This window comes from Notolabrus celidotus, chromosome 18 (genome assembly GCF_009762535.1).
Source record: "Notolabrus celidotus isolate fNotCel1 chromosome 18, fNotCel1.pri, whole genome shotgun sequence".
In the NCBI taxonomy this organism is placed as follows: Eukaryota; Metazoa; Chordata; class Actinopteri; order Labriformes; family Labridae; genus Notolabrus; species Notolabrus celidotus.
The window spans coordinates 16,679,130-16,704,307 of NC_048289.1; the positions used below are offsets into that span (position 1 = coordinate 16,679,130).

General features: G+C 40.1%; 1 long non-coding RNA gene across 2 annotated transcripts in view; it reads left to right on the forward strand.

Annotated features, from left to right (window-relative positions):
- Positions 1-3,802: 3,802 nt before the first annotated feature.
- The window catches only part of LOC117829705, a 78,862-nt gene continuing 57,486 nt past the window's right edge, over positions 3,803-25,178 (forward strand). For both annotated transcript variants that reach the window (XR_004634674.1, XR_004634673.1), the window contains exon 1: positions 3,803-4,205. This is a non-coding gene — a long non-coding RNA (uncharacterized LOC117829705). The remainder of the gene's footprint in view (positions 4,206-25,178) is intronic.

Genomic DNA, 25,178 nt, shown 5'->3' on the forward strand with positions numbered 1-25,178 from the left:
GGCTTGAATATTGTATGTAAGGAGTCACATTCCTTTTCTATGACATGAGTCAGGTTTGTATTCATGTCATCACTCCTCACAGGTGATACGTTTTGTGAAAATGGCAGCAACATAGGGGAGGAAGGACCACAATGTTGGCGTCACATATGATCTCTTTGGCAAGTAGAGGTTATACCTTATTCCTGATGTCGACACTATTTCTAGAAATGAAGCTTTGCGTTAGTTCATGCAGGATACAGAAGTCATACGCCTCAGCTGCTGTCAGCTGTCATGCTGCAGTTTGAATCATTGTTTCCTAACCACACAACCAATCACAGCTCATTCTAACGATAAGGCGGTCTATTTAAACACGTCTTCCCTCTCGCTAATCCCTGCTACACCTTTGCTGCCCACAGTCTGCTGCTGTTGGTTAAACTTTGCCTCCTCCACCCCAGCCTCCTCCTGTTAAGTCTAAATGTCTGTTTACCCATGTGGAGATTTTGCAATGCACTCCTTGTAATCCAATCCGATTCACTTTATTTAGATAGCACATTTTTTAAAAACAATCAAGTTTAGCAAAGTGCTGCACAGTGAGGTAAAATAAGTTAAAACACACAGAACATAAAACGCTGTAAGAAAATAAAATAGAATAATATAAAATAAAATAAATAAAACACTTGAAAAAAATAAAAAGAATAAAAATCCTGTAAGAACAAAATAAAAAATCCAATAAAAGAACAGACGGAGACAGAGACCACACAACTCTCATGCTGGATTAAAAGCCAAGGAGTAAAAATACCTTACAGTCTAACATGGGGGGTTAGCTCGTTCCACAGTTTGGGGGCCACTGCTGAGAAGGCACGGCCACCCCAGGTTTTCAGCCTGGTCTTAGGGACTACAAGAAGCTGCTGTCCTGTAGACCTCAAAGACCAAAGCCGAAGCAGGCTGCTTGGCTAACCTGGGGAGTGCTAAAGCACAGCTCATAGCGCCTAGCATAACTGTAATTCCATTTGGCAATAAATGGTTACATCTTTGACTAGAGTGTTTCTGACTGAAGTTTATTTAGTCATAGATAACTAACAGTATCTGTTTAGGAGCAACTATTTGTTTCTTGTTTCCTTCTTTGATGGGGGGGGGGGCTTTATTTGCAGAGATAGGATGGTTGAAAGAGCAGGAAACTGGGAGACAGTGTGGGGCATGGCATACAATAAAGGGCAACGGGTTGGAATCAAACCTCGGCTGCCCGTGTAATAGCCTCCATACATGGGGGCGCGATATGACGACCTCGACGGGAGCACTTTTCTATTTAAAATCTTATAATCTGTTTATCCAGACCCCTCAAGAATCCGTGAAGGCCTCACCAGCTTGCTTTGCTCTGCATTTGAAGAAAAGAGTATTTATCTGTATTAAATGACAAGAAAACCTTCCTATGCCATATCCCCTAAGAGTAGTGTTTAGCTAATTAGCATCCTGAAGAGTTGAGTTTATCATCTCAAGCTAATGAATGGTTTCCTCGAACATAGGATGTGTCTGTTGTTCCATATCTATGCACCATACATTTTTAAATGGAATACTTTAACTGCTCTAAACTCTTGCATTGAATAAATCAAATTGGACTTTTTTATAAACCTCATTCATTTGCAGACAAGTCTGTAAGTCGAGCCATTTGTTGAGATGTTTCACTCTGGAAGAAAACAGTGGAGTCGCTCACAAACAGGCTGGCTGAATGAGTATCCATCATTGCCATCGCCTTTAATCATGGAGATTCTTTATAGTTAATTAAAGTAGATTTCCCATTGGCATCCCCTACATAAAAATGGAAAAGGTTAAAAAGGCATAGTGGAATATTCAAGCCAAACTTTGTTGTCACACACACAAGAATAAAAGGATTGGGGAGCTCAGGATAACTGGTTTAGATAGTATGCATTCACACTACAAACAAAAGGATATGCATACGTGTGCATAAGGAGGGTTTAAGCAGGCACAGGACATCTACACACACATACATAGACTGTACATGAATGGATCTTGCATGCTGAGCCAGTACTGGCACAGATTACTGGCAGTGACTGGTGGACTGTCTGGCAGATGCAGCAGGATGGCAGAAAGAGATTGAATGAATCCTTTGGAGTTAACAATGAGAGTGTGGATTTCAGTCATTATTTAAGATGGAAAAGGAAAATCACATTAAGCCGTGGATCAGATTTAACCGTTTCAGCTCTAGGTGAACTACACAGTCACACAGAGCTCCTCTGCTGAGTGTACTGTAAGTAGATTCTTCTTAAGTAAAAAAGGGACCACCTAATGTGACATAAAGTGAGGTTACTTGGCATTACTGACAGGCTGCTGGCCTTTATCCAAGTCATTTACATTAGGTAGTTAATTTTCCTCCCTATGTGACAGTAAACGGACTCCTTGTACTGTAAAAGTGCTTGAGGTTATAAATCAAAACCATTTTTTTACTTTTAAACTTCATTTATTTTTTGTGCACTGTGAATTCAGTTAAGAGCGACCACTATTTCCATCTAGTCTTGATTATTTTTCCAATTAAAACTTCATGATTATAAAAAAACGAAGGGATTTGTTATGCAAAGCTGTGTTAAAGTTCCTGTCATTGCCACAGGTAAGAACAACCTTAATTTTTTTTACTGACAATCATTGTTCTTTTAAAAGATCATCTAACTTATTATGCAGGAGACATGCTTTCTACTTCAGACACAAGAATGCTGTTGAACTTATGATAAAAAGCAAACTCATCTTTGTTTACTTCATTAAAAGTTTGGAATTTTTTACATGCTGAATGCTATTTCTTATCTAGAAAAATCTACATAGTGTAGTATAATTTGCCTTAGTGCCTAATGCTGCTTGTGTGTTGCTCGGTGGAGCACAACAGATCTGACCCTGCATCTTATGGAATCATATATGTAGCAAAATTAAAATGGAAAAGTAAATTTGAAAATGAAATTGCATTAACAGAAATGCTTTTTAATTTTCTAAATATGTGCGCATTATTTGACTCATAAATAAAATTAATATTCAATAATCCTATTTGCATTTTAATTTTCTGGCTGTTGTGGCGCTCTGTATGGTCCTTTCCTCAGCTCACTGAACCTTCGGCGAGCATGGCGTTCTTTGGCAGCGAGGCACAGTCAGTCTCCAGTCTCACCTGGCTGACCAGGTGCAGCAGAGAAATGTTTCTGAGTTAGGCTCCGTGACCAAGTCGAGTGCATCATGGAGACTCTGGACGAATATTCAGCTGTCACGGACACAGATATTAACCAGGATGCCCTAACCAACGTGTTATCAGTCAGGGGACGACCAGCCAATAACATCCCCTTCGAAATCATTGAAAAATATTTGTTACATGGCTTTAAAGTGAAGGAGATTGCAGAGCTGTTTGGTGAAGGGGATGTTGATGGCTGGTCATCCCCTTTCAGGTCCAGACACTGACACAGCGCATCGATGAAGGACTGATAACAGGTTGGTTATCAATCTAGGAGGGGCATTTTTTGAAAATTAAAAAGCAAATGTAATTTTCTTTTTCATTTTAATTGTGTAACATAATTAGCATTGTTGAAGGTGAAAATAAAAATGCAAACAGGACTACTGAATATTAATTGTATTTATGAGTAAAAAAAACAGCACATATTTAGAAAATTAAAAAGCATTTCTGTTAATGCAATTTCATTTTCAAATTTACTTTTCCATTTTAATTTTGGTACATATATGCTTCCATAACACCTGCAGCGTTGTGGACTGGACGACCAGCCACGAGTGCGTACGCGTGCGTGCTGACGGCCAGGTCCCTATGGTCCCCAGGCAATCCCATTGGTTGATTTGACTGGCACAATGGCGGGCACCGGACAGGTCGTGCCAGGCTGCACTGTGTGATAGTGAACAGGTGACGGACATTAAGTTTATCCACATTACAGTAATTAATGGTGAATCCTGTGGATCTCTTTCAACACTGTTCGATATTGCGCTTCATCCTTTGAGCAAAAACTTGAAGTAAACCGTGGGAAGGAAAGCGCCTGATATCTTGAGACGGAAAATAGGCCTATTAAAAAAGATAATTTAACCTGAAGTGGTTCAAGAGGAAACTTTGCAATAAAGCCCTGTTACCTGTTATTTTTCGAAGAGGAAACTGTCTGGACTACATATGAATTTAAGGAACTAAAACATCGTCCAGAAAGGCTGGTTAAACAGGACAAGCAAATCACATGTCGGTGAGTCAATATTTTATTCTAAAGTATTAAGCACTGAGACATTTGTATCGTGATAAGCTGCTAAGTTTGTGGGAGATGTGACCTCAGGCTTCTACTGTTTACCATGCTGCTGTTGGACGGTGGTCCACGGTGCTGAGCGGCCCGGTGTTTGGACTTTCATGTACTGGCTGAGCGCTGTTCATGGTCCGTTTTGATTTGTGTCTCTGTTGTGCAGATAATGGCATCGTTACTATCTTAAGTGTTTAATGTTAGGAGATGTATCGCTCTCTCATTGGGTGGTGCTGTCAATATTGTTAAATATGTTTGAGATATTCATTATTTGTTTCATTTTAGATGGCATTAGTATGGTGGCCCAGTGTTGCCAATTCCTGTGAGGAAAGTACCTCTTTGCTGTCCTAAAAGTCGCAAGAGGTCGCTCAAATGACGCCATTGCCCAATTTGCATAATTTAAATTAAAAAGAGGTTAAAAAAACACCCTAAATATGTTTATAACTACATTGAGGAGCCTAAAAAAATCAATATAAAACATTACATTTTTCAACAATATAATTTTCAAGAAAGTTATTGTATAAAATCTTCTTTAACAATCTAAATGGATCAGCCAGAGGTGTCTTCGTACCTGTGCGATTCATTTGCAGTGTGGATGCGGAGGGGTTAACATCTCTGCTGTGACTGCAGCTACGAGGGACTGCTGCGCGACTAGGACTGAGCCGTCTGTGGGTGCTTTGAGACGGGGGAGGTGGCCACTGCAGCAACCGCTGCTCATTTAGAATGATACATGCTTTCATTTCAGAGTCTCCAAAATTCTCCAATAACACCAGAGAAAGTCGCTAGATTTGTCGCAAGTCGCTTTAAAAAAAAAAAGAGTCGCTAGAGGACCTGAAAACTTGCTAAAAATAGCGACAAAGCCGCTAAGTTGGCAACACTGATTGGCTGTCCTAAAAGTTGCTATAAGTCGCTAAATGACGTCATCGCCCAATTTGCATAATTTCAATTATAATTGATGCTGTATGAGAGACGAGTAATGTCAAGGGAGGGACACAATGAGGTTAAAAACACCCTAAATAACTACACTTAGGAGCCTACAACAAATTAAAGTAAAATATTACATTTTTCAACAATATAATTTTCAAGATAGTTATTGTATAAAATCTACATTGAAAATCTAAATGGATCAGCCAGCGGTGTCTTTGTACATGCGTGATACATTTGCAGTGTGGATGCTGAGGGATGAAGGCCTCCTGCTCTGAATGCAGCTAGGAGGGACTCACAGCAGCATCCACTACTTGTTGAGATGAGTTAGAACGATACATGCTTTCACGTCAGTCTCCAAAAGTCTCCTTTTAACACCAGAAAAAGTCGCTAGATTTGTCGCTAGTCGCTTTTTGAAAAAGAGTCGCTAGAGGGGTCTGGAAACTAAGTTGGCAACACTGCGTTGGCCCTGAAATGCAAATCACAACGGCAATTCAGAAAACACTATGGCAATTCAGAAAACACAACGGCAATTCAGAAAACACAACGGCAAATCAGAAAACACAACGGCAATTCAGAAAACACAACGGCAATTCAGAAAACACCAAGGCAATTCAGAAAACACAACGGCAATTCAGAAAACACAACGGCAAATCAGAAAACACAACGGCAATTCAGAAAACACCAAGGCAATTCAGAAAACACAACGGCAATTCAGAAAACACAACGGCAAATCAGAAAACACAACGGCAATTCAGAAAACACAAAGGCAAATCAGAAAACACAACGGCAAATCAGAAAACAAATCAGAAAACACAACGGCAAACAGAAAACAAATCAGAAAACACAACGGCAAATCAGAAAACAAATCAGAAAAAACAACAGCAAATCAGAAAACACAATGGTGACATAGAGTGACATAGAGTGGTCTAGACCTATGTTTGTAAAAGCGTCTTGAGATAACGTTTATTGTGATTTGGTGCTATAAAAATAAAGATTGATTAATTGATTGAATGGCAAATCAGAAAACACAACGGCAAATCAGAAAACAAATCAGAAAACACATTGGCAAATCAGAAAACAAAACAGCAAATCAGAAAACAAATCAGAAAACAAAACAGAAAACAAAACAGCAAATCAGAAAACAAATCAGAAAACAAAACTGCAAATCAGAAAACAAAACAGCAAATCAGAAAACAAATCAGAAAACAAAACTGCAAATCAGAAAACAAATCAGAGAACAAAACAGCAAATCAGAAAACAAATCAGAAAACAAAACAGCAAATCAGAAAACACAAAGGCAAATCAGAAAGTTAGTCAGCTGGAATTAAATCATCACAATTGCTGTGACCCCCCCTCTCACTTGCACATACTTTATTTGTTGTCCAAGAATAGTTAAATATAATATTTTGAACTTTTGTATCATCAGATTTTCTTCTGTGAATGTTGCCTGGCCTCATTAGAATGTTCATGCCAAAAACGCCACAGGTGCTCATTTTTTATATGAGTCAAGATGAAATAAGTAACTGGCATTAGATTAATTCTGTTAGATATATATTTTACTTCCATTTGGCTTAATATCTCCCCAAAGCTTTCAGAATCCAGTTTGCTTGAAAATAAAACATGATCAAGTTTTCTATAGAAGCTAAAGCTTTAACTTCAATCTGCTTTACTTTTTCCTCCTTATCCACACATGTGAAAATTGTACTGTATGTGATAATTGTTGTGGAACTGATCACATTTTTTTTTGCCTGACTAATTTTAAATGAACCCATTGATCATGTCAGTTCTATGTCAGTAGTTTGGTGGCTTTAGACTCAGAATCAGCTGCAAGAAGGACACACAGTTATTCAACCTCATTATGGTGGCATAGAGGAGAGAGTAGAGTGTTGAGTAAGAATATTTGAAAACAGAGAAGATACTCCCCCAAATCTAAAGTTTGACTTTGGTCAGAGCACTTTGAGTTCAGTTGGGATGGGACCTGCCAGTCATTTTTAAATGCTGATTGACAGGCAGCAGGTACTGTTCTGGAGATCCGGACTGAAGCCAGTGGAGCTCAGATTGCAAACAGAGTCGAAAAATGTAGCTGGCAGTTGCTCCTATCCCCTTTGGGCGATATCAAGTTTGAGAGCAGTGGATGGAGTTCTGCAGTAAAAGAAACATTCATTAAAACTTTGTGTTTCACAATGAAGGACCCCCTGTCGTGGTGGCGTAACTAATAAACTTACGCTGGCCTTGCATTGCACATATCACCTCCTGTGTTTTTTCCAACAGCATAGATGACAAGTGTGATTTGCTGCTGGAATTATTCATGCTTTCACGTAAGCCTCAAAACACAGACTGTCCCGTCATTTGGGCACACAGAGCTCTCTCAGGGGAAATTAGAGTGTTCATTGTTCATTGTTGTTCACTGACACACTGAACTCAGCCAGCAGGAAATTTGAGCGGAACATAAAAGTGGAGAAGTGATCAGAGGAGAAGCCAAAATGAAATACCACGAGTCCTCAAAGTGCTTCAGAGTGTAGAGACTATGAGGATCGTATATTTAAGTTGAAAAATGTATATTAAACCCTTTAGTGCAGGGTGGATTTATCTGAAATGGATCAGCTTTACACCTTAATCCATGTACCTCTGTGCATTTACACCATATCATTACTAATCTTTCACAAATCTTTAATTTCACACATATTTAGCCTTTAACACCCTTACTGACTGTACTGCCAAAACAATCATACTGTGAAGGTAATGCTGCAGGCTCTTGGATAAATATTTGAAGTGTTGAGTTTAATATTTGAAGTGGACACAGTCATTTGACATTTGAGTCAGATTTGGTTGTTCTGATCTTTGAACTATTCATTTGCTTCAGTTTGCCCACAACAAAGTTTGTCTCAGGCAACATGAGTCCCATGTTGAACCTGCAGCAGCAAACTTTCTGATGATTTGAATTGAGAAAGGAAATTAAGCTTAGCTCAAGTAAGCAGCAGTTTAACTTGCAGTACCTGAACTCTCCACCGTGTTTCTTAATGAGAGACTGCTTTACTTTGTGTTCACTTGTTTCAGTTATCTGGCCCGTGTCTTTTTCTTCTGCAGAAATTTCAATCCCAGCTGTAGACTGTTTAAATAATGGACGTAGTATCCGTGACGTCACCCATCTGTTCTTGAGCGCTGTTTTGAAGCCAATCGACGGCGGCAGCCATATTGGAAATGTGTTGCTCAACCAGGCATAGTTTGACGTAAAGAGGCAGAGTTTGAGCCTCCTAGCCAACAGCTATGTGTTCCCGTCCGGGAGTCAAGTCAGTCATGTCCTTATTTTGCCAAAAACTTGTAATCTTAATATCTTCTGAACCGTTGCGTTAGAAAAAAAATCACCCCCTGTACAGTGTGTGCCGAGAGAGAGATTAGCTACTTGGAGCCAAGACGTTTTTTGAACCAGGCTGTAAACATGTTTATTAATGCTGCGAAGATCGTCTTTTTTGAATTGGTGTGTATGTGGTTTCTGGTGTTTCTGCAGCCAGCCTCAAGCTGATTCTCGATGAATTGCAGTTTATAACACTTCCGCATGGGCTTCATAGTTTGAGACCAGATGTTGCCGCTTGGTTGGACAACGGTCATGGTGGACATTAATTGTGTTAGAAATGAACAGCAGAAGTTGTCTCTGTGCTCTTCCTTTACCCAGATCCTGAAAATATATTTAATGAAGTTAATAGTTAACGCAGAGTGTCAGACTAACGACTCTGTTTTGAGCTGGTAGGTTATGAGTTTTTTTCTGTGCCGCTGTCCCTCGTCTCAGCTGTGTTTACATTCCGCTCCAAACGTCTTTAAGCCCCGCCTACCTCTCACTATGCGACATGATTGGCTGTTCAATGCAGTCTTGTTCTTCTGTCAAATGTTGGGTGGCAACTAGCGTTTAAGGCTCATTAGCAGCCCCTCCATTTTAAGTGGCCGGGGGGTGTAATGACATGTTTATTTATATCAAATTTTTATCTGAAATGTTTTATATTTATATAGAGAAAAATTATATTGCTTGAATTATCGTTATGGAATTATCTCCCATCACTACGTAAGGCTTGTGAAGTTTCCAGCCTGCGTATAGTTACTCCTGCATGGCTCTAGTTGGCATATTGATGCAGCTAAAAATCAAGAGAGCAGAGATTCAGCAGTTCTGCTTGACTCATTGACATTTTGGGGGTCAGCCCTTGAACTGAGATGGATTATAAATCTGTGTATGAATGGTTATCGCTCTATAGTGTACATACAAAAATCACTACAGATAATTACTGCAGCCCACTTTTGAAAGACGGGAAGGAAACTTTGATGTATTATATATCAGATCTTTCTTTTTTTCTGCTGCATTCCCCCCAAAGATCAATAAAACACATCCTATATACCAACACAGTTAAGGGTGAAATGAATGAAAAACAAAATGGAATTGCAAAGGCAGAACAAAATTTTCACAGTTGTGTCCTGCAAAAGATCCACACCCACGAACAAACACGTACATCCAAAATGGCATCTTCTAGAATGGGTTATTGATTTGTGATCATGCCTGCAGTGGCATTTCTATCCTTTTTAACCAGCAGCGGAAATTCCATTACACCATTTATTACAAATGTCACCACAACTTTGGTGTGTGTGTGTGTGTGTTTTGTTTGTATGCATGTAGTTGCTTCCCTGCTGCTTCCTGAGAACATTTAATTTTGAGAGTTTATATGAAGGCAGGAGTGTCTGTGTTCATGTATAGTCGCTGTGTGTGAAATGTAGGTGGAAATGTGAGTGCAAACCGTGCGTGCGTGTGTGTGTATGTGTGTGTTTGCGCCCACCACTCAGCCTGCAGGGAGTTTCAGAGAAGGTTCAGACAAGCGTAGAACAATCACGGAGAAGAACAGAGAGGACAGGAAGGAGGAGAGCGGTCTCAATGGGGAGAGAGAGAGTGAGAAGAGAGAGAGGAAAAAAGAGCGAGTCAAAGTGAAACAAAGAGACTGAGAGATTGGGAGAAATATCAAACAAGTCAGACAAGAGAGAAACAGCAGGAAAAAGCAACAGACAGAAGGAGAGACACACTACTGCTGTGAGCTAAGAATGGAGACATTACACACAATTTATAAACAACATACAATTTAGTAGGTTTCAAACGCCTTGTTGAATCTATACCATGACCAATTCAATCTTTATAGCAGGTTTAACCAGGTACAGCCGGTGGTGGTATGTGTGTGGGTAATATATTAATTTAATGGTTCAGTAGTTCAATAGGTAATATATTAATTGTACTTTGTTCTCCAATTTTAGTGTGTGTTCATAAACATCTTATTTCAGCTTCACTTTTTTCTTTCCTGCCTCGCCTCCTAAATTGTTTCTCTTTTCTTTGTGTCTGATCTTTTGACAACATTCATAAGCACCACCCTTTATAAAGATGCCCAAATAACACAACTCCCATTTTGAAATGCACCACTACCTGAACTACATTGAGAGTGTTTGGGATATTTGTCAAGAGGAAGATGAGAAACACCCAACCCCAAAATACAGACTAGATTGAGGCCACTGTCAAAGAAGCTTTGGTTGTGATAACACCTCAGCAGTGCCACAGTGCCAAATACTGGGCAAAATAAAACAGATTTCATAGGGCCCTACATAACCATTAAAATCAAAACAACAGAAGCTAGAAATTGTTGGGAAAAAAATGTTGACAATACACTAATTTATTGAGCTTCACCTGTAAACTCTGAATGATTTGTACTGTCACCTCTGCTATAAGAAAGAAACTAACGCAGATTCATTTCAAGCAAAACTTGTTGAATTTGTGTTTCTTGACCAGCCCACCAATAAGTTGTTCATGCTCTTGCACTGCTATATCACCTCAATTCATATGCTCACTGTGTAGAGCCTCAAATGGCCCTGAACTGATGTTGCAATCAAAGTTTTTTTTTAACGTCCTGGAGCTATGAGAAGACATCTGAGGAAAAAAATCCCTAATGTACAGAATGTTGCAACAGCCACAAAGTCTGAGGAATAGAGAAAAATGTTGTTCTCAGTTGAGATTCTCATTGAATTACAGAGACACCTGGACAGGAGGAGAGGGCAAGAGAGGTAGTCACAGAAAAGTATGAAGTAAAAGTGTCAGAGAAACAGAAAAAAAGAAAGGTATATGATTTCTGTGCATATTTAATCAGCTGTTAACATGTTTGTTAAGTGAAGCTTAAGCTGTGTAATTGAATTGAATCATTAAAGTTATAATCAATACCACTTGTATCACAAGTATACCTATCAAAATTCACAATATATCAAAGACTCACCTCGTAGACTAACAATAGTGGTTGGGTGGGAGTTTCTTAGTATAAATAAGTTGAATTGGGTATATAGCCTAGCTTCTGTTCCGGTTCTCTGGCTGGTTTCTCAACAAAGAGGCTGAACTGACTGGCATCACTTATGGGTAACACAGTTTCTATTGATATTCATGTCAAGACCATAGACTGTATAAAATATGGACATAGAATCCGTGGCGTAACCCACCTGTTTCTGAAGAGCTGTTTTGAGGCCAATCGTCAACACTGTCGAGCCAGTGTGACGTAAAGAGGCGGGCTTTGAGCCTCCTAGCCAACAGCTACAGTGTTCCCTCCTGTCAATCAAGTCAGCTGTGCCTCTCATTGGAAGACTCGTAATCTAAATATCTTCGAAATTGCAGCGTTAGAAAAAAATTCACCCCCCTCACAGAGTGTGCCGATTTGAGAAATGAGCTATCCAGACTACACTCGTCTTTTGTACCAGGCTGTAAACATGTTTATTTCTGCTGTAAGGATCAGCTTTTTTGAATTGGTGTGTATGTGGTTTCTGGTACTTCTTGAACCAGCCTCAAGCAGATCCTCGATGAACTGCAGTTTTTAGCACTTCCGCATTGGACTCAATTTTTTATACCGGAGGTTGGCTCTTGGTCAAGCCATGTCCAAGTTGACATGAGTCAAGTCTTAAGTGATCAGTCCTCCACTCTGACTCCTGAGTCCTAAAAGTGTCAGACTAGAGTCCAAGTCCTGAACTCTTGGCTAACACAGATCTGACCGGCTGAATGGTGTAAATACATGGTTGAACAAGGGTTTCATCTTCAGGGTCAACATGTTGGCATGCTGTGAATGCAAAAAGCAGCAACCTCCGGTCTTGAAATATGAAGCCCATGCGGAAGTGCTAAAACCTGCAGTTCATCGAGCTTCCACTTGAGGCTGGCTGCAGAAACACCGGAAACCACATACACACCTATTCAAAAAAGACGATCTTTACAGCAATAATAAACATGTTTACAGCCTGGTTCAAAAATCGGCTTAGGTCTGAATAGTAGGGATGTAATGATACACTCAACCCACGATTGAATCCTTATTTTTGGTTCACGATACGATTCACTCACGATTCTCGAATGATTTTCAGGAAAACTGGATTGAACTCAAAATTTAAATAACAATTATTTGGGGCGCTGGTGGCCTAGCGGTCTAAGCGCCCCACATACAGAGGCTACAGTACTCGACAAGTTACTTAACAAGCTGAATATCAACATGAGGAGCAGGCTTATAAATAATTTCTGTGGACAGAGATATTCTTTAAGATATTAAACTTATGAGTTTTGCCAAAATAAGGCCATGGCTGACTTCATTGACAGGAGGGCACCTTGTAGCTGTTAGCGAAATGGCTAAAGGCCCGCCTCTTTACCTCACACTAGCTGGAACGAAGTTAGTCTGAGTTCAGCATTTCCAATATGGCTCCCGCCGACGATTGGCTTCAAAACAGCGCTTCAAGAACAGATGGGTGACGTCACAGATCCATTTTTTATACAGTCTGTGACGTATGGAGTTTGTACATAGCATGTTTACATAGATTAGCTACAGGCAGCCTTTCATGTGTTTAATGAGCACTTTCATATTGCAGTGTCTAAAAAAAAACAAGTTTGTCTTTCAGCCCTGTCTGTGTTGAGGTGATTTCGGAGATGTTCCCATCTTGAACCGCACCAAGAGCAAACAGCTTGAGACTTGTGTAACAGCAGGTGCTCTAATTCTGATGCTATTTTGATTCTCTTTGGGCTTTAAGAAGCGATAACACTCAAATCCATGCTTAGAGTAACTGAATAAAGTCATATTGTTATGTTTTCAGTTTTGCTAAGTGTAGAAGTTTACATTTGGCCAAACAAAAATGTATTTCGGCCACCAATTTCAGGGATTTTGTGGGTTACTGAGCCAGTGCTTAAAAATGTTTGTCTTGTGTTGACAGTTCATATTTGCGACTCCTCGATTTGCTCTCTTTAGTTCCTCCCTCTCCGTCTTGACTAACATAAATCATTGCTGACAGTCAATAAGCTTTCTGTCTCAAAATTTTAAGTGGCCACCAAAAGGTCAGAACATCTCAGATACCTCAGAGAGAAGCGCTCAAGCTCAGATACAGACTGTGTGCTGTCTAAGTAGCTTGAGAAATAACAATGATTCAGCGCTCCACAGACTGCAGCTGGGTCCTCCCCTTCAAGATACAAACATATCTGGATCAAAAGTTGGGATGATGAATGACAGAGTCAAAAATATCTGAAATCTGATACATCTCTGAATGCTAACCCAGGCTGTGCTGGAGAAAATATCCTCATGGTTTGGTGTAATTCAGGCACTTTTTGAACACTTGTCTTCAAATTTATGATATTACAAGAATGCTTCTCAAAAACTCAATTTAGTCATTATTTTAATACAATCTTACAGTGAGGTCCCAAAGAAGAGTAACCTGAAATGCCTTACAACATATTATTTCATTTAAATGATTAGTAGCTGAAGGCTGAACTACATCAGAAATATGTCAACAAGCTAAAAATCAATAATCATGCTTGAGGCTTTTAGGCAGTACTTCACATCTACGGTGCCTGTGAATGGATACCATAGAAACTAAAACATGGACAAAACATTAACTCCAAATGAGGCCCAAATATTTAGAAACCCCTGGTGAATGGCTGTAGTATAGCTCTTAAAGCCCGCCTCCTCTATTGTAACAGATTAAACATGAGTCAAACAAAAAAATATGTATATATGTCAAATAAAATTCTGCAAACATGCTTTCTGTCCTTTTTAGATAATATTTATCATATTGATTTATGTTCAAGTGTTCACTTTTCTGAAGACTGTACTTTTGATAAGTTATTCCATGTTCAAATTCAGATTGATTGACAGCTCTGTTGACAAGTCTGAGTTCCTCCAGCATTCTTTACCGGATTAGCAGAGTGACAGGGGAACAGCAACAACAAACATAACGACCAAGAATTAAAGATTCATCGAACATACCACATTAAGTTTCTTGAAGAGTCGTTCCTGGAACTAAAGGTTCCTGATACTTCTGGTTCTAAAGGTGCATTTCGACCAAGAGTTCCGGGGTCTTTTAGCCCCCAGAACTACTTTCACCGGAACTAAAAGGTTCCTGTGTCCCCATTGTTGTCTGCATTTTGACTGCGGGCTGAAGTCCCAGGTAGATTGTGCAAATCAGGCCAGTGAAGTATGGAGAAAAAAATTATATTAAATAATAATTTGAAATCTTAATAAAAAACTAAACTAGTATGCATTCCCAGGAACTCCCTCTGTGTTTCAACAACTGTGTAAACTCCACAAACACTGTTACGTTCAACCGAAAGTCCCAGCACCTTTGAAAAGTACTACCCCCAAAGCAGGGGCTTTTCAGGGGGAGATTATCTACCCCTAAACTAAATTTAGACCCTGGTTCCTCCATTCGAAATGCACGTAGTTTAGGGGTAAAGTCTCTAGTTCCGGGGTAAAGTTCCTGCAGTCGAAAAATGTCGAAAAATATCGAAAAATGTCTAAAAGCACCTTTAAAGGCGTTTTTCCACCGGAGGAACCAGGGTCGAAACACAGACAACAATGGGGGGACAGGAACCTTTAATCCAGAGTAAAGTAGTTCTGGGGGCTAAAAGACCCCGGAACTCTTGGTCGAAATGCACCTTAAGTCATGCACTGAGTTAGTACCCCCACCATTCAACCCAACCATCTCTTTGAGCCGTTACATCGATGTTGTTGTGTACATCAAAGCAGCATTAAGAGACTGTTGTTAAGAAGCATGTTCTTTACGATGCTCACATCTTCTCTCTATTAGCATTTTAACACCAGTCCTTAAAGAGTGTCAGTAGGATGTGTTAAAAACAAACCCATGACATTTGAATTCAGAATTCAGTGAAGTATTCAGGTGTTGGTGCGTGGTTGAGCAACTTCTGAGAAACTTTAATTTGGACCACAAGACAAACAACCCTACTTTCTGCAGATTGATGTTGCTCTGTGTATATGGTCGTGTGTTTGTGTGTGTGTTTGCAGGTACGCATGCTTGCACATGTACTCCTTTATATTTCTGAGACAGATGGCACAGCCTGAAAAGATCCATAAACTCATCTTCTTTTGACTTCAAGGCAAACACACTGGTTTCATATGTCCTGTTTGGATTTTATTGCCACTCTCTCTCTCTCTCTCTCTCTCTCGCTTTCTCTCTCTCTCTCTCTCTCTCTCTCTCACACACACACACACACACAAACACACACACACACACACACACACACACACACACACACACACACACACACACACACACACACACACACACACACACACACACACGCCCACATGTGCACACAAATGCTATTGTCAGTCACTCCAAAGGTTTGTCTATCTCTATTTTTGTCTTTCACATCTCGGCAGTCTGTCCGTCTGTCCCTCTGCCTTTCCCACCCCAAACATCTGTGAGGTGAAAAATCCAGATCCTCTTTATTCTCTGTGACCTCTCTTCTGTCACATTTATATGATTTATATGATAACCTCTTTCACTTGAGTGATGCCTGACAGAGCAGAAGGTCTTGTATGAGTGATTGTGGGTGTGTGTTGGTGATAGAGCTGGCTGTTAATGTTTGAAATATTGAAGGTGTCAGTGATTATGAGATAAGTCATATCTAAAGATGTGAAAGGTGCAGCTTTCTGATCTCTTTACTGTGGGGAGTCAAAAAATGCTCAATAAAGTGTGCAATGACAAATGTACGCTGTGATTGGATGCTGGTGGGGATGAAGATTCTGGATGAAGAATGTGGATGTTTGTGGCTCTTTATTGCTTTGGTTTTCAGCGGAGAATCAGGAAAAGTGAAGTTTGGATTTCAGGGAAAAGTAAAACTACTTGGGTCAACTTTGGGGCAAGGAGTGGCTTCACAACACAGTGATGAAAAGGCTGCGTCAACAATTGTGTACAGGTGAAGGTGGGCTGTAATGATTAAACTGTCTTGATATTGCTGAGGCTGCAATACAAAAAGAGGAGGAAGAAAAGAAGGATCGATTTCATCAACTGTAACAACCTGAACTCTGATCCCAGCATTTTTAGACCTGGTAACAAGACTGAGACTCTGAACAGCAGACATTTTTGGGGCTTTTTCTGTCGTGAGTTCTTGAGAAATTCCTGCAAGACCAGTGACTTGAAAAGTGAGTTCTACTGGTGCTTGATGATACTCCCGCCAGATGGTTGAAGAAGAAGAAGAAGAAGAATGCTAACCCTATTAAAAACAAAAGAAGGGAGTGCCATTGGCCCAGCGTTAAGGCACGTGCCCCTGGATATAGTCCCTGTCACAGCAGTTCACCTCTTCAACAACCAGCCCCGATCATTTGCTGCATGTCTTCCCCCACTCTCTAGTCCCCACATTTGCAGTCTCTCTTCAGCTGTCCTATCCAGTAAACGCGAAAATGCTCAAAAATGTAAAAAAAGAAAAGAAAAAGAAGACAACATTGGTGACAGTTAATGAAATGGTACATTTCCATGTGAAGTTAAGCTGGGGAATTTTGGAAATATTCCAAATTGGAAACTTTCCATGGGAATGTATGGGAATTGATGGGAATGAACTGGGAATTGAGGGTAATGTAATGGTAAGGTATCATATCCAAGCATAAATATGTTTTGTTATAAGCAGACATCCATCCAAAATAACACAATTAAAACAGATTTATTTGTAAGTAGAACTTTATCAAGTGTTAAATATTTTATTGAACAATAAATTATTTCATTAAAGAACAAAAACATGAATGTTGAGTTAAATATTACTCATCCCCCTGACCCACCAATTCAAAATTAACAAAAATGCAATCCCAATAAAGTCCCATTCAAAATGTTAAATGAAAAGAGCCCCTCTCCCTCAAAAAAGTCCCATTCAACATGCAGATAAAAAGTGCATGGACGGGGCGTGGTCTCAATAGCTCTGCAGTAAGCAGTGTGCTATGTGCATGTGATTAAGGAATAGCACAGATATTTAACTGTACTTGCATGAAATCTGGTTGTTTTAGTCAGGATTATATAAAATATATTTTCCCCTTTAAGTTCCCTATTAAGAGCCAACCTTCAATGTAGTCAATTCCTCTTTTATTCCTGTTAATTCCCATGGAAAGTTTCCAACTTTGAAAATTCCCGGAATTTTGCAACCCTATTCATAACAATATCAATTTTAAAGGGGACATATCATGCTTTTTTCATCAATATATATTGGTCTAAGAGGTCCCAAAAACATGTATTTAAAGTTTATGCTCAAAAAAACACTTTGAAATCAGATTTTGGCATGCCTGAAAAGTCCTTTTCTTCATTCCTCATCAGAACACTCTGTTTTCCCTCTGACCACGCCCCCTCCGGAAGTGGATGTGCCTCGGCTCTCCAGCACGTTGATCTAATGTTTACATGTTGGCTGAATATACACGGCTGCTCAGAGATCGCGTTACTTCAACCCTCTGAATCTGATCCTGACGGAGAGGCGCCTGTAGCAGGACCTTTCTGAAGGATTGGTCATAGATTTAGTGTTTCTTGTTGTTTTATTTATCAGTATGTAGACGTGTGTCTTGGTACACAGCTACGAGCATGTAGCTATGTGGCTATGCTAACTAGCGCTAGCACTTATCCATGATAAATCATCCACTAGATCTTCAAATCTGCAGACGTGGGGAGTAAACCCGACCTCTGCCAGAAAGGCAGCGGGACCTTTTATGAAGGATTGGTCACAGATTTAGTGTTTCTTGTTGTTTTATTTGTCAGTATGTCGACGTGTGTCTTGGTACACAGCTACAGCTACAGCTACAGCTATGAACATATAGCTATGTGGCTATGCTAATTAGCGCTAGCACTTATCCATGACAAATAAAAATCATCCACTATATCTTCAAATCTGCAGACGTGGGGAGTCAAACCGACCTTTGCGTTTATTAAGAAAGCCTACAACTAGCATGCCTCCCTCCTAAGCTCCTTGTTGGCACATATTTGTGCAGGTAATGAAAAACGGGGGAGGGATTCAGTATTATTTTATACAGTCTATGGGCTGAACAAGCTCCGAGCTCTGACTCCGTGACAGACCGGATATTGTTGTTACGTAACAAAAACACGGAAGTCTGAAACGGCTCGTTTCACACACATTTACAGAAAGGTGTAGAAATCAAAACAGGGGCAGAATGGATTTTTTTCATTCTTGGGGGGTTTGTAGACATGCCAGGGAAACATATTTCAGGTAGAGAACCATTAAAAAGTCAATTTTGCATGATATGTCACCTTTAATGCTGATAAAAAAAAAAAAAACCTTTACCATATGATATCAGCCTGGGTTTTCTGATTATAGTGGCCACTAGGGGGAAGCAGAAACAAGCTTTCAACTGAACCCTGACTTTTAGAACAACATGACCTGACGGGGATGAACACCTACCTGTTGTAGAGAAACGCTCTGTTCCCTCTGTAAAACGATATGATAGCTACACTATATCAGCTAGTACCCCAAAACAACATGAAACAGTAAGGGCCTACAGCTTACTATTCAATACAACTTGTGACAAGCTTACATTTTATGTAAACCAAGAGTGACTTTGACATTGTTTAACCAGTGCTTTGATGAACCAGAAAAAAAAGAGAAGCTAAAAGAGAGTGGTAGAAAAAAAAAGAAAAAAAAAGTCAACACCAAACAATGGCTCCAAAGGAAAAAAAAAACTTCTGGCAAGTAAAAGAAATACAATTTTTCTCTTTGGCAAGGTACCATGGTTTAAGTGGGATAATGCCCTACAGTGTATCCATTATCAGGAATAAATGACCCCTGTGCAGTGCATTAATCCCCGATAATGGACAGCATGTTGGGCATTACGCCTTCTACAGCAGATGGGAGCTGCATAAGTCCAGTGAAACCACTGCCAAGGTCCACTCCTGTGAGGTACTCATCAAATGAAGCCATAAAATCAGTTTGTGGTTTTCTTTCACACTGAGCTCTTTCTCACTTTAAGTATATTAAAGAGTATGCCAGTTTTTAAAAAATGCCACAATGAGGGTAAGTAAAGGGAATGAAGCCAGATAAAGCCACAATACAGTACAGTAGATCCAATAAAGGATCATGATTGGATCTTTTTAACTAATGTAAAGTACCTCTTCACTCGTGTGTTAATGTTTCAGCATTTTCTTTTAAATATTTTTCAGGGAATCAGGTCCAATTTTATCTTTGCTTTCTTATTTCTTACCTCTGGCTCCGAGCCCTGGAAGCACTCAGTCAACGTACGGCCGTTAAATGAAGGTGATGATGAATGATGTACTGTTACCGAGGGAATCCTTTTATTTAGCCTTTCTGGGGGAGCAGAGTCAGTGTGCGAGCTGGCTGTTCGCTTCAGAGAAAGCCCATCTATGAGGTGATGCCATGATTTCATTGGGGAACTGACACACACGCACACACAGATATGTGGGCACGTACAAACCCATTCACGTTACCTGAATCATGCTCTCTCTTCGTGTGCTTTTTCTTCGTTCTTCTTTCATCACCATCACACAAATGTAACGCACACTTCACGTCAGAGTCACATGCACGCACAAGTTGACCGTGATGATTTCTTGCATGTTACATCTGGACTCTGACATTTCTCTAAATACTCAGCAGGCCGGCCTCCTTAGAGAAGACGCACTGAGATGGAAAAATGTCAAGAAGCTTATGCATCAGACTGGAAACACACAGAAACATTATCTCTGTTTAGCATGTGTTTAGACCGGTTGTGCTCTGCGTATGATCCAATCTGTCTCAGTTCATTACAGTTAGTCATGTTGCCCTTTTTTACTATCTCAAAAATGATAAAAAAAAAGGGTGGATTTAAGCTTTTTCAAGTCTTAAGAAAGCATTACTATACACATTGTTCTCCAGAGTTTAGCTACAACCTGACCAAAGTCACCAAAGAATGAATGCTGAGAGGTACAATTTATTTCATCATAAGCAACCATAATTGGTTAGTGTAGGGAAGTATGATAGTAGTGGAGATGTTATGAAAAACAATGAAGCCTTGATTGTAGATATGAACATACAAGATGCTTAGGTGAAACTTTAAAATGATGTTCTTCAAAGTTGCACCTCTTCAGCCCCGCCGCTCTTCAACCTCCTGTGAATGCCTCTCATGATTCATATCAGACATGCTCAGACGTATCATTTTGAGATTGGCAGTTTAGAGTCTAGACTCTTAAAACACTTCTGTGAGACAGTCGTATTTTGAGTGCTTTGCAATTTTACGATCACGAAAACAACAAATTATACAGCACAGAGCTCAGATGGAGTCAAGCACTTCATGATACTTAGGCCTGTTTCTTTATTTTATTCTTTCAGCCTTACCCCCTGTTTAGTATTTGTGCAACATCTGGATGTGACTCTAAACTACATCACATATATTAAAGTAGTTATTTAATATTGATTCTTATGACATAATATTAATAAGTGGACAGGCATGGTTTCCAATCAGTAACCATGTACGCTAGAACTCAAGTTAGAAGCACGACAGGATTTGCATACTTAACTGTCTTTCTACTCGTCTTGATTGCTATTCCTCTGGCTTATACCAAGCGGTAACCTCCAGTCTGAAACTATGAAGCCCATGCAGAAGTGTTATAAACTGCAATTCATGGAGAATCAGCTTGAGGCTGGCTGCAGAAACACCGGAAACCACATACACACCAATTCAAAAAAGATGATCTTTGCAGCATAAATAAACATGTTTACAGCCTGGATCAAAAAACAGATTGGCTCTTCGTAGCTAATTTCTCTATCGGCACACACTGTACAGGGGGTGAATTTTCTTCTAACGCGACGGTTCAGAAGATATTAAGATTACGAGTTTTTGCCCAAAAATTTTGGACATCGAGAACGGTCGAGAACACATAGCTGTTGGCTAAGAGGCTCAAACTCCGCCCCTTTACGTCATACTTTGACTGGTTGAGTTTCCAATATGGCTGCCGCCGTCAAGTGGCTTCAAAACAGCGCTCAGGAACAGATGGGTGACGTCACGGATACTACGTCCATTATTTATACAGTCTATGGCTTATACGCTTTGATTTTCAACATTTCACTTGTTATTGATGTATTATTGAGTTCTTGCATTACTTGCATCTCTTTTGCTATAAGCTCTTTATAGTTCTGTTTCTTCCGCTGTGAATTTCTTGCTAACGCAGGTATGGCTATCGTAGGCCAGCATGCATCATAGTGGATCTGTCAAGAGTGTTAAAATCACTGTAAATCCTTTTTTTAAATTGTACATCTGTTCATTAAATATTGTGTTGCCTTCATTGTGTGTTCCAACATATACAAGTACAGTGTGAGTGGCTGGGTTAGTGGGTGCAATGACACGAAATGACATCCATGACAAAAGGGGCAAATATGATGCTAAAATCTTACAATATTATATTACAGTATAAGCATACTACATGACTGCAAATGGTTCCTACTGTGAGCTGTATTTTCACTGAGCATTAGAACCAGGGGTGCAGCTTGCTCGGCTGGAAGTGAGGCTTCCACAAAAACCGCTCCCCCTAGTGGCTGGCTGCATTATAGGTCAAAAATTCCATCTCCCCCATTCATTTGAATGTAGCTGCAGTCAAACTTTAAAAATAATTACACGTCGTACGAATGTTTCTTGTATCTGTATGCTGTGTTGATATGTGACTGTTTTGTGTTCAAGGCCTCTTTTTTCTGAAAACTTTCTTTTTCGTTAGTTTTGTTAGAGTTTTCTTTTATTGACAGCTGCTATAGAGGGAAATTCCACAGGACCTCGGGACGGTACACTGTAGGGCGGAGCTCGTTACCCTGGCAACACAGAAATTACTGTAGCAACACAACTTCTCTACTGAGCAGCCTCTGGCTGCAGAAAATTTACAGGATTAGGGATGCTCCGATCCGATCCTGGTATCAGATATCGGCTAGATCGGACTCCAAAAGCTAGATCGGATATCGGTGACAAAGGGCCGATATAGTGCCGATCTATATGGCAGATCTATTCATCTCAGTTCTATGCTTTTCTGTATTAACAATACCTGTTGGTTATGAAGATTAACTCACCAGACTGCTGGTACACAATTATAATCTATTGAATAATGATACTGTCAGTTTAAAAATGTTTATTTTATTTTGGTTTACAAAAGCCTCACTCAATGCCCTCACTCAATGGCCACAGTCTGTGACCAAAACTCTACTTGATGAGTGGCACTGCTTTGATAACATTACGCCTGTTGTCAGTTGTTCTTGCAATCAGTCCCATTGAGTTAAGATTGTGCAAAATGAGACCCTTTCGATAGCTGCATGTACATTTTTGGCAGTATTGCTCTTGCAAAGTAATTGCAATCAGGCAAATATTACCTTGGGCTAATTGGGCTTTCAGCGTCTGTATAAAGCCATCGTGTTTCACAGTTGCAGTCTTTACTCATGTGGTAGGAGACTACCTTGGTTATATTGTTCACTTTTTACTTACACGGGCGAATGAAACTTGCAACGTGGATTGTTTTGGTGCAGGAGGATGTGAAGGCGTCAGCCTTTGGGTTGCAGCATCAGTTTTACATTCTTTGTATTGCACTGAGTGGTGCTGTTCTAAATGGTGTATAGATTTGACGTGCTTGGACTTTTTGTTGCAGCCTGTTGTTTGCATTCTCAACAGAATACATTATTCTGCTGCTTGCCTCAAACCCGAACAAACTCCAAATAATGGAGCCAGCATTTTTAATTTGACCAACAGGCTCCTCTGGCAACATTGCTCCTGTCTTTATCTGCCTCGTTGTTGTGGCTGCATACTGGAGTTGTTATTTAAAGAGTGTGTCGGGTTTTTGGTTTTTGGTTCTCTCAGAGGGAGAGATATTGAGGATATGAGAGGGCCCTCTCACAAGCACCGCCTGATGTACGCCACCGCCTGATGTACGCCATGCCTGATGTACGCCACCGCCTGATGCATGCCACCGCCTGATGCACGCCATGCCTGATGTATGCCATGCCTGATGTGCAGCAGGTGTTGCTGTGCTGCACTTTATGAGGCCTAGAATGAATCCCATGTATGTCTGCCACGTCCACAACTTTTTAGATTTTGCGTGATTTTTCTGATAACTTTTAATCGACAATGTGTTTACTACAAAATGTGTGATGTTTGGGATTGAACGGAGAAAAGGACTAGGGCAAGATCTTTTAAATGTGTACCCTGTAAAACAATCGCCAAAATCAGGCATTCAACTCAAATTTCTGTGCTTTCTGTTGGGATTTCACCACGATGCTCAGGGACTTTTTTGTAGGTCTTGGGATGGTAGATATGCAAAAGAAATGTTATGCATGTAGGTGAAAGTAGCATGAGGGGCTGGCCTTTTAAGTCGTTAGTGGGCGCTATGGAGCAGGTCTTGGCACAAAAGCAATGAATTCATAAATTTTACACCATGACTGAATTGTGGACAAAGTTTGGTGAGTTTCTGGCCACGTTGAGGCATGCAAATTTGGCTTTTAAGTGGCGGAGAAAATCCTAGTGATCCTTAGGGAAACAATAGTACCTTGTCGCCACTCGTCGCCACTCGTCTCCACTCGTCGCCACTCGTCTCCACTCGTCGCCACTCGTCGCCATTGCATGTCAGTGCTCGGGTCTTAATAAAGTGCGGTTATACGAAGGGGCAGACAGTCATAAGAGAAATATGCGAACTGGCAGCTCTATGGACGAAGCAAAAGTCTCATTTGAAAATATATCTATGTTAAAAATGCTTCCAGTCCTTATTTTTGCATCACTTTTTGCAGAAAATTAGTTTCTTTTTGGGTCTTGGAGTCACTAAATGCTAGCTTCTGGCTAATTCAGACTAAATGAGAAGCTCAAATCCTTTATCAGAGGCGTGTTTTAAATGACTGTTAACAATGTGCACATACAAATCTGTCTTTCTTTTTTTCTTATTTGGTAGTTTTTGTTCAGTTTGATTCTGAACTTCTATCCATCCCCTCCCCTCCCCCTCTTGATCTGTATTCACCCAGTGAATTAAAGGCCGTTTTATAGGAGAGAATCTGCAGCGTTATTATCATCCGCAGCACTGACTAATGTCCCTCAACACAAGCATTGTAATTCCAAAATCAATATGAGGCTTTAATTATTAAGTAGGTGCTGTGTGCAGTTTGCATTAGTAGTGCTGGAGAGTCATAAATGATTTAATACATTCAGTCTGACCCAGCTGTGTGTGTGAGTGTGTGTGTTTGTGTGTGTGTGTATGCGTTTGTGTGGGTGCATTGGTGTGTGCACAAAAAAAGGGAGAGTGGAAGATACCAGTATGAAGATGTATTCTGCTTTATTGACTTTACAGCCAAAGACTTGGCAGAAAGGACGACAGTATAAAGTACATGAAGCTGGCTGCATCAAATTTATCAAAGCTAATAATGAACGTACAGTGAAAACCTGTTTTGTGCACCAAAACTTTATGCTTGTATGCTTCAAGAATGTGGTCACAAAGTAGAGCCGTGCAGAACACAGAACACCTAGTCTCAAACTTCCGGATGAGTCATTGGCATTTTCTACAAAACAATCCCAACTCAATATCCTCTCTCTATCTTTTTGCAAAAACTTCCTTTCTCAAATTAAGTCACATTAAAGAATTAACACTCAGCGGTCAGCCGGCAGAGTGATCTGACCATCAGGACAGAGTCTGCACAACTGACCCAGAGTGAACATTCAGAACAGTATTGTGTTCACAGAGTATAAG